Genomic DNA, 15,843 nt, shown 5'->3' with positions numbered 1-15,843 from the left:
AAAGTAAAGGCACATATTGCTTGTCTATGGGACAGATACATAACCCATACAAATAGCATGCATGAAGTGCTATTTTTTGTGTAATTATTACAATTGTAACACTGAGAAAGCCAATAGGAAATAACTTTCAGATATAGAATATAAAATGTATCTCAGGGGATGTGAGGGAAACATGATGGGTTGAAAATGGTAATCTTGGGGTGGGGTGGAAGTTGGCACTTCTGATTATTTCTTCCTCTAACAGGGGGAGGGAACAGGGAGAGCAAGGGAAAAGAGCTTAATTGTTGCATTGCTGCCTAAGGTAAGGGTTGCAGAAAATGGCTTTTCCAGCAGCTGGGCAGGGTTGGTGGCACTCACAGGTTCTGGGTGCAGCCCAGTGATCAGCAGAAATGTGATGACTGTGTCAGAAATGACACAAATGTGTGGTGAATGAGGCAGGCTGGAGGTCAGGAATCCTGGGAGTCCACTCGAGTCAGGCACAGCAGGGCCAGGACTGAGCACAGACCTCAGGGAAGAAACAAGGAATTCAACCTGAGCTGAAGTGTGGCATGAGGGTCTCAGGGGAGGTTCTTCAGGGCAGTGATGCACTCAGGATGCAAACAGACTCTGAACTTCTCCAGGTAGCTTTTATCAGCAGGATTGCTTTTTATATAGGGGGGAAAAAAGTCTACTTTGCACTTGGATTAAACTTTGGCCACTAATTTTCACCCCAGCAGAGCTCCCTGTTGCAGACAGATGAAGCAGTGCCACGTGCTCTCACTAAGAACACCTGAACAGCATATTCTTGGTAGAAAGTTTACCCTTCCTATTAATTGAGGTTAATTGTAGCTTTGCAATTGCTACCCACAAGAGGTAAAGAACTGTGTTTCTACCTCTGAGCTATAATTTGCATTTATACTTTTTTTACTGTGATTGAAGGCACCACAAGTTTTAGGCCCTGGTAGTTGAAGGCACGGTGCACACTCGGAGCCAAAGAGACTGATGACATCCAAGTCAGAAAATAATGTAGGAAAAAAGTCTCACAACATCCCCACAAAGTGAGAGCAGAGAAATCTCTGCACTCTGACTTGCTCATGCTTGCAGAAGAAATATTTCTGACCTGAAACTGTGAAGTCAAACGTGTTTGCTACAAGACTACTGCAACAACAGGTGAGATGGTGGCCTTGGAAGGCATCCAAAATCCAAATGTTTCAGGGAGAAGCTGGCAAGGCTCCAAGGAAATAGGTTTTATTCTGCTTTTGGGGTGGTTGTTTTTCCCTCTGCAGATTGTAGCCAGCATTTATCAATTGAGTTATTTTGCATTTATTTTCATTGTTCTGACACAATAAATTCTCAGTGGCAAGAGTTGCTAAAAGACTGTAAGTATGGCATTTATTTCCCTTCCTTGACTGGAGAAAAGCTCTTTAGTTTGTAATCACTCTTTGAATAGTAGTCTGTGACCCAAGGAAGCTAATTTCAGCAGCAATAAAGGCTGTGTCTTTTGTGCCTTCAGAAAATAAAATTTTAAGGACCTTGGAAAATTTTTGGAACTTGCCCAATCTGCAAATTCAATATGCCTATTTCTGTCTCCCAGCTTTGGGAGAAGGAACCTCTAAAGTCTTCTCAGAGATCTCGAATAGTTTTTATTTTTTAACTAACTTCTCTTTGCAATGTAGTTCATGTTTCTTTTGTTAATAAAGAGAATTTTACTCAATTTTAGGGGGTATACTAGTTACATGACTTACACTGGAAGAAAACTTCCCACTAAATCATAATGTATGACATTTCTGTGTCCTGGAGGGGGCTGTTCAGCCAGGTTTGCAATTAAACAGCCAGCAAGAAGAATATTTTACTGCTGAGCTGAGATAAATCATCAGCTCCATCATCTTGTGTCTAAAACACTTGTGAATCTAATAATTATTTTTGTCAGCCAGTCCTTTGTGCTTTCCTTCTCAGCAACGCTTATTGTCAAATAGCAATTTTACTTGTTAATCTTCCTCCTGTCTCCTGCTGAGGTTGTCTTTTTGGTCTATTTCAGATGCAGCATGTTCCTTCTTCTTTTGACAATGGGATTTGAGCTTTGTTCAAACCTTTTCCCAATTGCCTCCTTGTGGGGTTAGAAAAAACAAAAAAAAATTCTGATTCACCTACTGTAAATCTGCCCTTAGATTACTACTGATGCAAAATTCCAACTTGCAGTTTGAAGTAAGGGGTTAGGGATATTGATGTTTTACAATTCTCTATCAGCAGTGTTATGATGCTGGTCCATGTCAATTTGGGTTTATAATCCCAGTGCAAGCCTAGCAAAGGTGTTCCTATACTCCAAGTGCTTTCAGGCTATCCACACTCCAATCCATTTCTGTGTTTATATGGACACCTTCATGAGATACCAAGATACTCGTGGTGCAGCCATCAGAGCAATGGCCACTGCTGCCATTCCCCTGACTCCTCAAGATGCCCAGTTTGTCTGGTTTCGTTTGTGCTCTGCTTTCTGTCCCTCTCAGGAAATCACACTGGCAGGATGCCTGGTTAGAAGTGAAACTTCAGCCCTGTGTGACCCTTGTGGAGAGGAGCAGTGACAGTTTGCTGAGTCTGGAAACATTTCTCTTATCTCCAGGGCAAGCACAGTGACTGTTGCCTGCTTCCACCATGAAGGACTATCAGTGCTGTTCCATCTTGGTTACAGACATGACTAATGCCTCTTACTATTTTTTTTTCTTTTTTTTTAATTTTCCCCAGAACTGCCAATTAAGTTTTTTCTATGAACATTCTCTAATATGTTTAAATCAGATGGAGGTGGGTTACTATAAACAGCTCTACTAGCAGGTATACTCAGTGCAGCTCATTTCAGCAGAAATGTGTTACAGGGAAATTGTGAGTTGGGTGGAGAGGCAGCATAGAGCTTCAGGCAGGAGGGAATTCACATGTCCTGGAGACAGACAGATACTTGCCTTGGCTTCCTGTTCACTTTATCTCTGATTCCCTCCTCAGCCCTTTGTGGGTGTTCAAAATTGTGTAGGCTGCTATCATTGCCTTCCTCTGCAAACCAGTCCTTCAGAGCAGGAGCAATTCCATTCTGTGTCTTCCATGGTGAGTTTGAAGGTGATGTGCAGTGAGAAGGGGACAAGGAGCTGAAAAGCTTTGTGTACAAAGGATATAACTGGTGTTTGCCACCACCTGATTCTTTAAGGTCTCATTTCTCTAGCAGCAAATGTGGTCAACAATCACAAGAGACGTTTTTCCACTTGTCTCTCCTAGAAAGAATCAAAGAACAGATTGGGTTGGAAGGGCCTTTAAAGCCCAACTCGTTCAACCCCCTTGCCCTGGGCAGGGACACTTTCCCCTAGATACCCTATTGGATATCTGAGCTGCTCAGGAATTAAACAGAATTAATAAAACTGGGGTATTCACCCTGCAAAATGATGCTGTCACAACATTGCTTTGGAAACATGACACTGAATTTCATGAAGTCATGTAGCTGTGCTAATATGGTTTCTCTACAGTGGTGGCCATGTCTGTTATTTCTGGGTTTATCTGTAAAATTGTTGCCATCCAAACGTTATCTTGTCAAGTGTCCCAAACTAAATTGTCCCAAATTTAATCAGTTGTGCCTTACACCTTAATCTGGGATAAGCAGAGTTTGGTGTGGAACAGTTCTTCCACTCGTGGCTGCACATTCCCTGCTCTCCCCTTGTGTGACACCTGAGCATGTGGCACAACCTGGCTTGGGTCAGCAGAGAACAAACCTGCCAAAGCCAAATCTGCCTTTCAGATCAGCCTGTTGAGCTGCTCTGCACAATCACTGGGTCTCATGAGGGATTGGAGAAGGACTTGTCCTGGATTGGAGAAAAATTCAGATGTTCTTGCTATGAACATTTTGGTGCAGGAGTTCCTGGCTTAATGCAAGAAAAATGTTGCTTGTGCATTCCAGCCCATTAGACCTGGCTGCTTCTTTATTGTTCATAATTATTTGATATATTACTTTCTATAAAATGATTAAACCATGAATCTTTGTTATTTACAGTTTTTCCTCATGTTATTAAGCTGTAATTTGACCAAGAGATGTGAGCATAATTTACCATATGATTGCAGAGATTTTAATGTGTTCTTCTGCAGTGAATAGCAGCTATTAAGCTAAGTGGTTTGCCCTGTAAAATGACATGATGTCATAATATTTCTCTGAAAATACAAAATTAAATATCATTAAATCCTATAATTAGGTAGCTATAGGTTATATTTGCAACTTTTAAAATGGAGTCAGGCAGCCTGATTCTTTTTGCTGTAGTATTCCAGGAATTTTATCAAAACTGTACAAGAGCAAGAATTGTTCTTTACAGAACATGAGCTACTTCCCCATCCCTGTATTTCAGTGCAATTCCCTTTTTGATCTCTTTCCAGGAACTGAGGTTTTCCAACATGTTTTCAGCAGCAAAGCAACTGCTCCAAGAGTGTGCATATTCTTTTTTTTAAATAATAAATTGATTTGAGTGTCTATTTTTCTTGTTCTTTAGAAATTATGTGGATTTCGTAGATGATAATGTATGATTGTCATAAAATATTAATTTTTTTTTTTACTTTAGACAAATATTTAGTCGTCTTTTTTTCCTTGTCAAATTTTCTTAAAATCTTTGACTGGTTTGATTATTTGTTGTTTCTTTTAAATCTTTATCTGGTTCTAAAAGAAATAGTTGCTTTTTTGGTGAATTTAACCTGATTTGTATTACTTCCACACTTCTCATTTATTTTCTTATTTTCTAAGGCACAGGATATTTTAGCAATTGCTGTAGTTAATGTCTGGAGTTTCTCCTCATTACCTATATTCACTTTTACCTGTGAAGGTATGCAGTGTATCCACGTGTACATAATTTTTGCTCAGTGCTATATATATATATATTAAGATTTTTTTAGAACAAACTATTATTTAAAGACTATAACTCTTATTTTAGAGGGATGTTTGGAAGCTGACGGGCGATTCTATGCCCGTGAGACATTGCAATGACTCTCGTGGTGGATGCAGTGAAATAAGGATACAGTGAAATAAATTGTTTGTGCCATCTACTGGTGCCGCCGGGAGCTGCGCCTCAGCTGGGAGCCGGAGTTGGGACACACTCCAGTGTGGGAAAAGAAGGAAACTCGCCGTAAATAATTAGAGTTCTGTTGATTATTTTATGTCTTTAAGTGCTAACTAATGCTCAAAGCGTGCTAATTAACTCACGAAATAACCCTCTTCCCACCTCTGCCTTCCCAATTGTGTCCTAAAGCTTTATCCCTATTTTTATAGACTCTGAAAACATTTTGTTTTACAGGTAGGTGGCTCATGGTTTAACAGAGTGGAATGGTCCAGGCTGATGGTGTAGAGTGTGCTGTGAGAGTGAACACGGTTTGTTACTCTTTCTATCATAATTCCTAATTACAATATATGTCATGATCACTTATAATTAAATATAACTCCCCCCAAACACATTTTCCCTTATGGGTTTTCTCTGATGCTTGTTCCCTCGTTAAGCCTGGAGTTATAAAGCAGCTGGGCTGGGAGGCTCCAGTCTAACCTAACTCAGAGCAGGGTTAAATAAGGCCTTTTAGCTGAAACCTCTTTGTGTCCTACAGCCTCATAATAGGCTATTGTATATTCTGGGGTTTTTATAAGGCTCACATGTCACACTCAGTTCTTGGTTGTTTCAGTATCATCACTGTTATCACTGGTGTGTTTAATGCATTTGGTGTACATTGTGATTGTAAATATTATTTGTTCTTTCTTTGCTGGTTTTTACTTATATATCTCTCAAGGGCATAAAAAGCAGATCCACAAATGCTCCAGTGTCCCTCTAGTTATGATTGTTCTATGCAATGGGAGAAAACCCAAGAAATTATTAGGGAAAAATAAACAAAACCCAAGCAAAAACCTAAAAACCGAACGAACAACAACCAAAAAAAAAAATCAAAAAACAGCTCCACAAAACCCCAAACCATTTAAAAGTTTAGAACATTTTATGTTTCAGTATCATGTTCAAGGGTCCAAATACATCACTTGCTTACACACCCAGAAACTCATTCCCAGAGAATGAGAGAGACACCAGGCCTAGAAATGAGGATTCTCTGGGTCTGCTTCAAGTAAAACACAGTTTACCCTGTCCAGAAGGGAGGTATTTTCCTCATTTGCAAAGGGCTTTTTTGGTTAAAAATACTGTATAAGCAGCTAGCAGTGTATTTTTGTGCTGGTTTTGATACATGTAGTTAGTGATCTAGTTGTATATACTTTGAGAAGTTGGGTGGGTAGGATATAAAAATTCTTTAATTTGCAATTATCTAAATGCATATGTATGTATTCAAACATGTTACCTGCTACACGTACAGGTACAAAAATCAATACAGTAAATTACTTTGATTTTAGATTGTACTTCAAAGTGCAAATATCAATTTAAGCAAAAATAGTATTGCTTTCAAAAAGCAGAATTTTATCCAAGTGTGAACAGGTGGGTTAAATATAATGATATAGAAAGGTATTGAAATATTCAGCTTTTTTAATATTTCATTTTTTTCTTTTCTTGCAGGTAAATGCCCCAAACAATCATCTTTGCCTTTTTTTGTGACTGATTGCTATGCCTGGGGAAACGAACTGCAGTAAGTGCACAGTTAACATGAATTTTCATGGGAGGGAAAAATAGTTAATTATTGCAACAGCACAGCTACTATGATCAGAGCAGTGACTCATGCAAGTGAAGCATATAATTGTCCATGTAATTTGTTTGAAGTCAGCTGGGTTCCAGCATTCTTGTTCCTGTGTATAGCTGTTAATTTTTCTTTAGTTATTTTCCCTTCAAAGTCTGCTGGAATTTGCTGTGAGGTTTTTTGAATATTATTGTTAGATATCTGACAGGCTTAGAGGGGAAAAATTGCTGCAGCTCCATGTCCTCAGCTCCTATCAGGAGCAGAGCTGAAAATGTTTCCAACAAGACTCTGGCACATCTCACATATTCATTGTTTAAACCAGAAGAAGCTCCTGATTTCTATGTTCCTTCTTATTCCCTTTTTAATGGCTGTTGTCACTACTCTTAGACTCTTTGTCATCTGTAAAAGGCTCTGAATTTGGGTTAGACTCACTCCAGTGGGAAGTGTTGTAGTCTGGAATTTAAATCTAACCTACCTTGTATTGCTGGAAAAAAAAGAACACACTTCTACTCTGGGCAAGCTGGGAGCTGCTGCTTAGGTTTGAATCAAACTTTTACCTTCTTTAATACACTAAATACGATTTGTCTGCAACCTTTTGGAATCAGGAGAAAATGGCTGTGGCAATGTTTTTTAACCAATTTATACAAACGGGGAGTGCTTTTCACTAATAACTTTGTTCCTCCTAAATTCCAAATATATTCTCTGTTCCTCTGCATTTCAGTCTTGCTGTCATGGGTAGAACTGGCAGCAGTCCCATAGCTTCCATATGCAGTTTGTACCTATATAGGTTCTAAAAGGTAAGGTTTTTATACAAATCCCATCCTTTATGGACTTGTGTCAGTGCAGAGCCCAGTTGTCTTGCTTTTGTTTCCCAACACAGGTGAGTTGATTCATTTTAAGACAATGTGGTAATATTTCTTTGTGACAGGAACTGGCAGCTGGGCCCCAAGGTCCTCCATTGCCATAAAATCACCTGCAGAAAGAGTCGTGCCTCTTAGCAGGCTTTCATCCTGCTGAGACAAGAAGAGAAGTAACAGCCACCACTTGCTGACCTAGATTAGTCAGCACACAGGTTTTTTTGTCTTCAGAAGACATTGTGATGGAGACAAGATGGGATACTGCAGGAGGATATGAAAGCAAATTGGAATGACTCTTAATACCATCTTTCATGTGAGGTTAAAAGATAAGGAAAATCTCCTTTGGAAGGAGAGATGATTGGATAATACTGGTATAAAATAGAAGTTATTATCAATGGTGAAAATATGCCCTTAGAAGAGAATCAATACTTCTGGGCATTATGGGAATAATTGAATTTGGTGATACAGAGTTCATAAATTACTCTGGATCACTAACAACCAGGAAAGTTGTTCTGGATGCAAGGGTTCCACCAGAGACAAAACTCTGGGCTTTGGCAGATGGTGTTCATCCTACAGGAACTCTGTTGGAGAGAAAGGATGGTAGAGCCTTGGATTGCAGGAAGTCTTGTGCTCTTCCCTCTGAGTAAAACATTCATGGCTGTAACTAAAATCAAATGGAATTAATCTCTCAGGGTTATGTTTTGTGTCTGAGAACACAGTGAAGGCAACACACTGCTCATGGCAAAGCACTCAAGTTTAATCTGTTACTTTTCTACTGTCAATAAAACCAAGCAAAGGCTGAGTCTCTTGGGCCTAACAAGCCTGGGACAGCCTCCCAAAGCCTTGCATCAAACCCTCCTCTCTGTCTTGATATCTTCCCTGATATTCTGCACATTAGGAGCAAACTCCTCCATCTCTCCACCGTGGAATTTGTACTTTACTTTTTTGCTGCCTTCTGTACTGACTGTACAGCCCTGCTTTTAGCACCAGTGCAGGAGTGATCCAAGCTCCTCCTTTGACCTCATATGGCTTCTGTTCCTGCTTACCCAGCCAGGTCTTTCACATGCCTCCTATGGCACTGCCCCCCCCCTTTCCATGTTCCAGGACAACAGGGAACTGACAGCTGGCCTTGAAAGCCCAGCAAACTCAGAGTCAGGCTTCTCTCTGCTCCTGGAGTTTATAACCCTAAAGAAGCTCAGCACAGGGTCCAGTCCTTTGTGCTTCTGAGGAAGCTTTCTTTCTGTTGGAAGGTGGGAGAAAGAAAGGAGAAGGAGCATTTTTTCAAGGCAGACATCTGATTCTCTTGTTCTGGACTTGAGAGCAAAAACCCTCTGTGTGGTACAAACAGTGCCAGAGGCTGGCTGCTGTTCCTGGGGTCTGGCAGGACAGGGAGCAGGAGCTGGATTTCTCACAGGTCAAAAGAGAAAGTTTGGTGGTAGGAAGAACAGGAAAGGTGGAAATATGTGTATCCTTCCTCTTCAAGCTGTATTTAAAAAAGAGAAGTTATTTTAAAAAGCTGTGTCGAGGTAAGACATTGCTACTCCTTTCATCAGGGGCTTTGGATTTAGGACCCCAATTTGCAAAATCAGTTTCAGGTCCATACGTGTCAGTTAGGTCAGAGATTGGATGAAAAGATGCCTGTTCTCTGTGCTTATGACACAGCCTAAGAGCCTGCTTCTCTTTGCTTCATGCAACACAAACTTCACTACAAACTGGATCAGGGTCTCATTTAGGATTTGCAGCAGGAGCTGTGTAGCAAACCACATCACTGCCTGATTTCCTCTCCTGTTAGAATTTTCACTGACTCCATCTCACCTGCTTAGCTCCCGGTTTTCCCCTGGCTCCTGGAATGTGCACCAGCACGGCCCAAAGCGAGGGGCTGCCCTGGGAAAGGTCAGGCCAGCCTGGGGCACAGCGAGCAGCCGGCTGGGCAGTGGAAAGTTACAGCCCTGAGCTCCTGCAGGAGCTGCTCTGCTCCTTGGGAAATGTGATACCTGCTCGGCAGAGTCCGTGTGGAAAAGGCCGAGTGCTCTTCTTCCTTCTGGTTTGAGGGGAGGAGAGAGTTTAGGGTGATCTATCATCTATCTTTATTAGAGGAAATTTGCTTTAATCCCCCTAATCTAAATCTGCTACTTATTGTGCCAGGGACTGAAAATATTTGTGTTTTATCAGTATTTCTTAACTGAAAACTATTGTGATCTCAAGCATAATTCTGCATAAAAATGATAGCAAGCATGACTCAGTATGTGAAGAGTGATGGACAAAAATAAAATGGTATTTGATAAGAATTGACCTGCCTTTAGTCCTTCCCCCTGTGTATTGTATCAGAGCCCACGAACACAGCTGGGCAATAATATTTGCTAGTAGTTGTTTGTGTTTCACAGGGATATGCAGTGGAAATCGGTGGTAAATCTCAGTGTAAAACTGTCTTTCATCCACAAGAAAGAGCTGTTTGTCCAAATTTCATTTGCTGGATGTAATGTGAAATTTCTCATTCTGCTTTTGATAGGAACTCATCCAATTCTGTTTAATTTAATTTTACATCACATTACTAATACGTTCTAGTAACTGCTATAAAAAAAGATCTGGGTGAAGGTTCATGATAACAGTCCAGTTATTTGGCACAGGTTTTCTGTAAACAAATCAGTGGATTGTTTAACCAGTGTGAAGTAAGAATTTCCCAATGCCTTCTGAATGAATGTGCTGGAGTTACAAAGAGATTTCATTAGCTAATGTGAATCTCCAGAAGAAAAGGAAGTAAAGAAAGAAAACTTCGTGAAATGCATGTTTCAATTGTAGCTGGAGCTGTGGGTCGTGCAGTAAGTTTTGGGTCTGGTTGTTTGGAAAGGATGGGGTTTTCCTTACTATGAACTGACTGTTCTGCTTATATTTCAAGTCTGATAAGACAGGGAAGTGATCAGGAACTTGTTCTTGGGAACCCTGTGAGACCTAAACCTGCAGTAATCAGGACTGTAATGAACCTGAAAGTGGTTTGGCCCTTCTGTTTAGAGATACACAACAGACCTATTTTATAGTGTTTGAAATGCCAGCGTCTCTCTAGAAACTTTTATCAGAAAAGATAAGAGTTGGAGCAATTCAAAGTTTATTAGACAAGGCACGTTTTCCGTTCAGGGTGACTTTAAAATACAGGGCAACCCGTGTTGTAGGAAGTGCATCACTCACCGATGACTAAACTCTGACACTGCACAGAGACAATTCAGAATAGGAGTTTAGAATATCACTAGAGATTTGATTTACAATGCTGCTCAGAACGAGCTGATAGCAGCCACGAAAATGAAACTATATAGATAAGCTTTGGCAATATACCCCACAAATATCTTGCAAACTGCTGAGCTTTTAGCGCCTGCTTGCTACTGTTTTGCACGATGCTTCACTGTGAGAGGTGTGTTAGCACCGAATCTAGCAAACAATTACTCGACTCAGTAATAACAAACTTATAACTGCAGCATTTCAAACGTTGCTTTGATGCTTTTAGTGCTTCTAATGTGCTGCTCACAAAAGAAGTCAAGCCTGGTTTAAATGGCTGCTCAGCTTTGTGGTAATGGGAGCAAGAGAACCTCTAGGCAGGAATCCAGCTCCAAAACTCTGTGTTATCCATGACCTGCATTACCCGGGAAATTCTCAGCCCCAGGTCTTCCTCACAACCTGCTCCATGAAATGCTATGGTAATAAGGTCCAAGAGACGCGACCATATGGAAAAAGGGCTGTGACCCACCTTCTAGCCTCCTTCCTGAGCACTTAACTGAGCATTGACAGCTTTTCCTGAGCTCTATTCCCGTATCAGTGAAACAGAGAAAAGCAATTTCTGAGCTGAATCTATGTCCCCATTTAGTTAAATACCTAATCATGCTCGTTTCCATGAAGGCTGAGGTAAAGATGACATTTGTCACTTCATTGTGACATCTCAGTATGTTCAGGAAAGTGTCTTTTCTAAGAAACTTGCAGGACAAAAAAAGTTCAGACACAAATTCTGCACTTAGGAAGCTTCCTTCTGTGTGGAAATCCTTTTCTTTAGCAGGCCATCCAGCTACCTCATGTGGAAAGAGAACTTTTTGCTCAGCAACCAGATGGCTAAAACACAAAGAGAAGAATCTCCTCCTCGACATCCTTCTCTTTTGTGGGCTGTACAGTCAAATTATTCTTTCATTTGCAAACCTGCTTCTCAGTTCTGGCTACACCTGGCAGCACCACCACAATTTTTGTGTGATATTAACTGAATAAAGGAAGATATGTCAGATTTGTAGCAATAACACTGAGACATGAATGTGTGACTCGTTAATAAAGGTAAGCAGGAGGATGATCTTTTATTGCTCTTTAGAATACTTTGGGCAGGCTTTTTACCTTTTGAAAGCTTGAACAGTTCTAGATTCCTTTAAGACAAGAAATAAGCGACAGGTAAGTGAGTGTTGCTTTTCCTGTTGTAACAGACTGCCCCCGAGCTGCCGGCGATGTTTTGTGACCTCTGTCATGGCTCTCTCAATGGAGCTGCAGAGCCAATATTAGCCCGGGCTGCTCTCAGAGTGCCTTGGATACTATCGGTGTCCCTGGAGCTGTGCAGTGTGAGCCTGGCAGGGTGGCAGTGACTTGCAGGGCTTGTTTAGCATTCCTTGGGGCTGCAGGAGGTCAGCTCCAGCACTAACAGAACTCACTGCAGTTCACAGCATTATATTTTGGCTGTGCTTTGTACTTAAAATCCATCCCTGCCCGGTAAGTGGCCACAGATTAAATGAAGGGCACACTGGTACTGATTAGAAGTGCTCTGTGACCTACTTGGGAGAGCAGAAGGATCTACTATCAAGCTCTGCTGGAGACTGTTAAAAATGGATTGAATTTATCCCTGTAGTCAGCCAGGGGTCTGGGAAAAGAAATTTTGCGTAAAGCAACAGATTGTTTTAAAGTAAAAAAAAAAAAAAAAAAAAAAAGACAAGAAGCTATATGGATTTGGATGGAGGACTCTTTCTTTTAAACTGGACCCCCCCACCAGGAAAACACAAATTTTTCTCTTTGCTGTTTTAGGAGCTGGTAACTTTTTTTTTCATTCTCATTTGACTCCAAAATGAGTATCTTAACTTTGGCGGGTTTAAAACAAGCAACTGGAATTTGTGTACTTGGAGCCAATTCCACGGTTCTAGGAAATTCAGAGTTGGTTCATATAGTTTGAGCTTCCTGTAGGAATAGAAAAATATGAGTCCCCTGGTAGTATAGCAGTGTATGGCTGTATTGAAATTGGATTTATTGTCCCCTGAGCTTGCTGGGTCACAGTGTATCCCATGGTGTTCTAAACACCCTCAAACTGAACACTGAGGTGGCTGCAGGGCAGTGAAAGCAGAAGAGGAAGGTCAGGCATGTTGGGCATTGATAAACCTGACACAAAGGCTATATGGAAGAGATAGTGATTGAAAGGATCCTGATTAACTCTGCATGGAGAAAAGCTTGGGGTCTGTCTCCTTTTTAACTGCTGCTGCCACTGAAACCTTTCTGTTCATTTTAGTATTACATTCCCACATGACTGTGGAGTTTGATGTTTAACTGTATCATGTGTCCCCTTCTAGCAAACTCTGAAATGACTGAATAAAAGTAGAGTCACACAAGACTAGTGGGAATTTTGATTTTTGTTGTTGCTGTTGTTTTGTTTGACTTTTTTTTTAGAGAGCACCATAAAATCTTTTTGCAGTTTTTGAAGAAATCCAAAGTGCTGCATGTGAGGCTTTACTGCCACCTCTCTTTTCACACAGGGCTGGTGGTCTGCAGCTCTGGGCATTGGGTGACTCAACATCCTGGGAGAAAATTGGGGGAGGCTGCTCCCTGCATTTAAACTGAGAGCTGCCTGACCCACTCAGGGAATTTTTTTATTGAGATTTTGCTTGGTTCTGACAGAGTGAGCTTCCCTGTCTCCTGAGCTGGCTGTAACACAGGCACCAATAACCACTGTAATCCATTAACTTCATTTTTGGGTGAAAAACTAAAGAAAGCCTTAATCTGAGTTCGTGTCTGAAATATTATTGAGCCTGAGATTAGTGATGTGTACATTTTGGAAGCAGTGGATTGAAGGCCCAAATTAAGAATTGCAGCATTTTTGGACCCTTCTTGAAAATATATCCCAACAATTTCATGGGAAAACAGCTCCCACACTAAGGAGTGCAACTGTAGGAGAGCCATTTGTGTGTTTGTAGTTGGATCCAAGGAAAGTTAAATCCAAAGTGGCAGTGGCCCAGGATGAAACTTGATGCTAATTGTACATAAATAGCAGAGGGACTGTCATATGACAGGCTATAATCAATAAAACATTCCTGTTGGGACTAATCTGCATGTCAGGTGTCCTTACTGGGACACAGTGCTGGCACTGCTGTATATTCTGATTTAAGAGTCGTTCAGGATTTATTCCTCACAGAAAATTAACTTCTACTTCTTTTCACTAAAAGATTTGGACCAAACAAATGAATTAAACATTCTGTGGTGTAGCTGCTAGACACTGTATCCATAGTTCTGATAAGATGATGTGTGTAGAAGTGCACTCTTTGAGTAAAATTGGCTTTTTTCCTCTAATAAGAAATTTAGGATCTTTTGTTTCACCTAACTAGAAAACAGAGCTCAGCCTTGGTAGATACTATTCATGGGTTTTTTCTTTGCACAATGTCACATGTCTGGAATTGTTCTGAGACACAAGTGTGTTTAGTAGATAAGATTTTTTTAATTTTTTTTTTTTTTTACAATGAGCAGTTTGGTGCTCTTTGTGATCACATCACAAATAGCACGTTGAGAATTCATTTGCTGATTTTTTAGTAGATCCCAATTTCTAATGATTTGCAGCTACAATTGCTTGTAGCTCTAATACTGTAATTATTTCTGAAACTTGACATGTAGGGAATTTTTTCCTTATTAAAATTACATAGAGCTGTATTAAAATGATAATGGGGAAAAAGAAATGGTGCCTTCAAAGGAAACTGTAGAACCAGCCTTAAGAGGGAAGGTGTGTTAATGGCTAAAGAGTTCCAGAAGTGTGATTTCATTCAAATGAAGAGGAGGAAATAACCTAAATAGAGATGTCAAGAAGATGGGCACCTGAACTGGAGCCATAAAATATTCTTATTGACAACACTTTTGTGAGTCTTTGAGTGAGAGTTTCACTGACTAAAGTCAGGCTGATCAATTATTTTTATATAAATACCATCTTCCTTTTTATAAGATCTCATACAGAGTTTTGTTTCCTACAGTAAGTTAAAATCTTATTGTGTAAATGCTTGGAGGGTCAGAGAATTATATGAAAATCGGTGCATTTTGAAAGAATGTTGCAGGAATTTTCCTCCAACTTTATAAGTTTTAAAACTACTAAAAAGCATTAATTTTAGTTGTCTACACCAAAGAATCAAAGATGCCTGCACAGAGAAGTGGCTGATGAGATGAGCCCTGTTAAGAGCTGCCCCTCCATGTGACAATTCCTGCTCTCCCCTGGTTTTGGAGGACGTTTTTGGCATCCTGCAGGTTTGGGGGTTGCTGCACACAGCAAACTCCCAGCTGACAGCTCCATTTGCAGCCACTTCTGCAAAAATGTTCAGAAATTAGGACAGAGTGAGGCAGTGTAGGAGCTGTTGTGGTGTTCTCTCAGAATATCCAGTGTTTTCCTCTCTTCCCTGTGCTTGTTTTCCTGTAGTTCACGAGGGCTGGGTGAGGCTCTTTTGGAACAGAGCACAGATGAAAGTCCCTGGGACCTTGAGCACTTCCCAGAAAGGGTAAAAATAAAGCTTGAAGGGTGCTCTGATTTGGGCCAGGCAAGAATTATTTGGGATTGGAGGAATCCTTGGGGATTATCCAGCTAAATATTTAGTTATTGAAGAAAACCTTCTGTTCTCATTTTTACCACCATTTGTCATTTTTGCTGCTGAGTCCCTTATTTAAGACTAAAATTACAAGACCTTCTATTAGATCCAGTTTCCATTTGGAATCCTGAAGTATCCAAAGCAAGAAAATATTTTTAAAAATTATTTTATTTTATTCCAGGCAATGATGCAATCTCTTCCCTGGCCCTTTGAGGAACATCTCAAAGCACAGTGCCCCACATCAGGCATCATTCACCACTTCCTTCTCATCCAACCAAAGAATCCCTGAGCTGGATTTCCTCATTTCCCTTCTCTTAATAGTCCATTTTCCTTCCCTACCTTCTCACATTGCTGTCCTGGCATTCTCTTGCATGTGATATTTATATAGTTCTTAGCTGTAAATGGATTTCTTCTGGACCTAGAATGGTCTGGGAATTGCATTACACTCCAAGGTGACTTTCCTTGGAGTTACAGCTGTGTTCCCTCTGCTAGCAGGCACC

General features: G+C 40.5%; 1 long non-coding RNA gene across 3 annotated transcripts in view; it reads left to right on the top strand.

The window, feature by feature from the left end:
* LOC148224138 (uncharacterized) overlaps positions 1–15,843 on the top strand; it is a 53,087-nt gene that overhangs the window by 10,485 nt on the left and 26,759 nt on the right. For all 3 annotated transcript variants that reach the window (XR_015802058.1, XR_015802056.1, XR_015802057.1), the window contains exons 2-3: positions 5,286–5,359; positions 6,531–6,600. This is a non-coding gene — a long non-coding RNA (uncharacterized LOC148224138). The remainder of the gene's footprint in view (positions 1–5,285; positions 5,360–6,530; positions 6,601–15,843) is intronic.

This window comes from Sturnus vulgaris, chromosome 3, assembly GCF_052056855.1.
Source record: "Sturnus vulgaris isolate bStuVul1 chromosome 3, bStuVul1.hap1, whole genome shotgun sequence".
In the NCBI taxonomy this organism is placed as follows: Eukaryota; Metazoa; Chordata; class Aves; order Passeriformes; family Sturnidae; genus Sturnus; species Sturnus vulgaris.
Note: the sequence above shows the minus strand (reverse complement) of the source record. Positions and strands in the feature narration are given on the sequence as shown.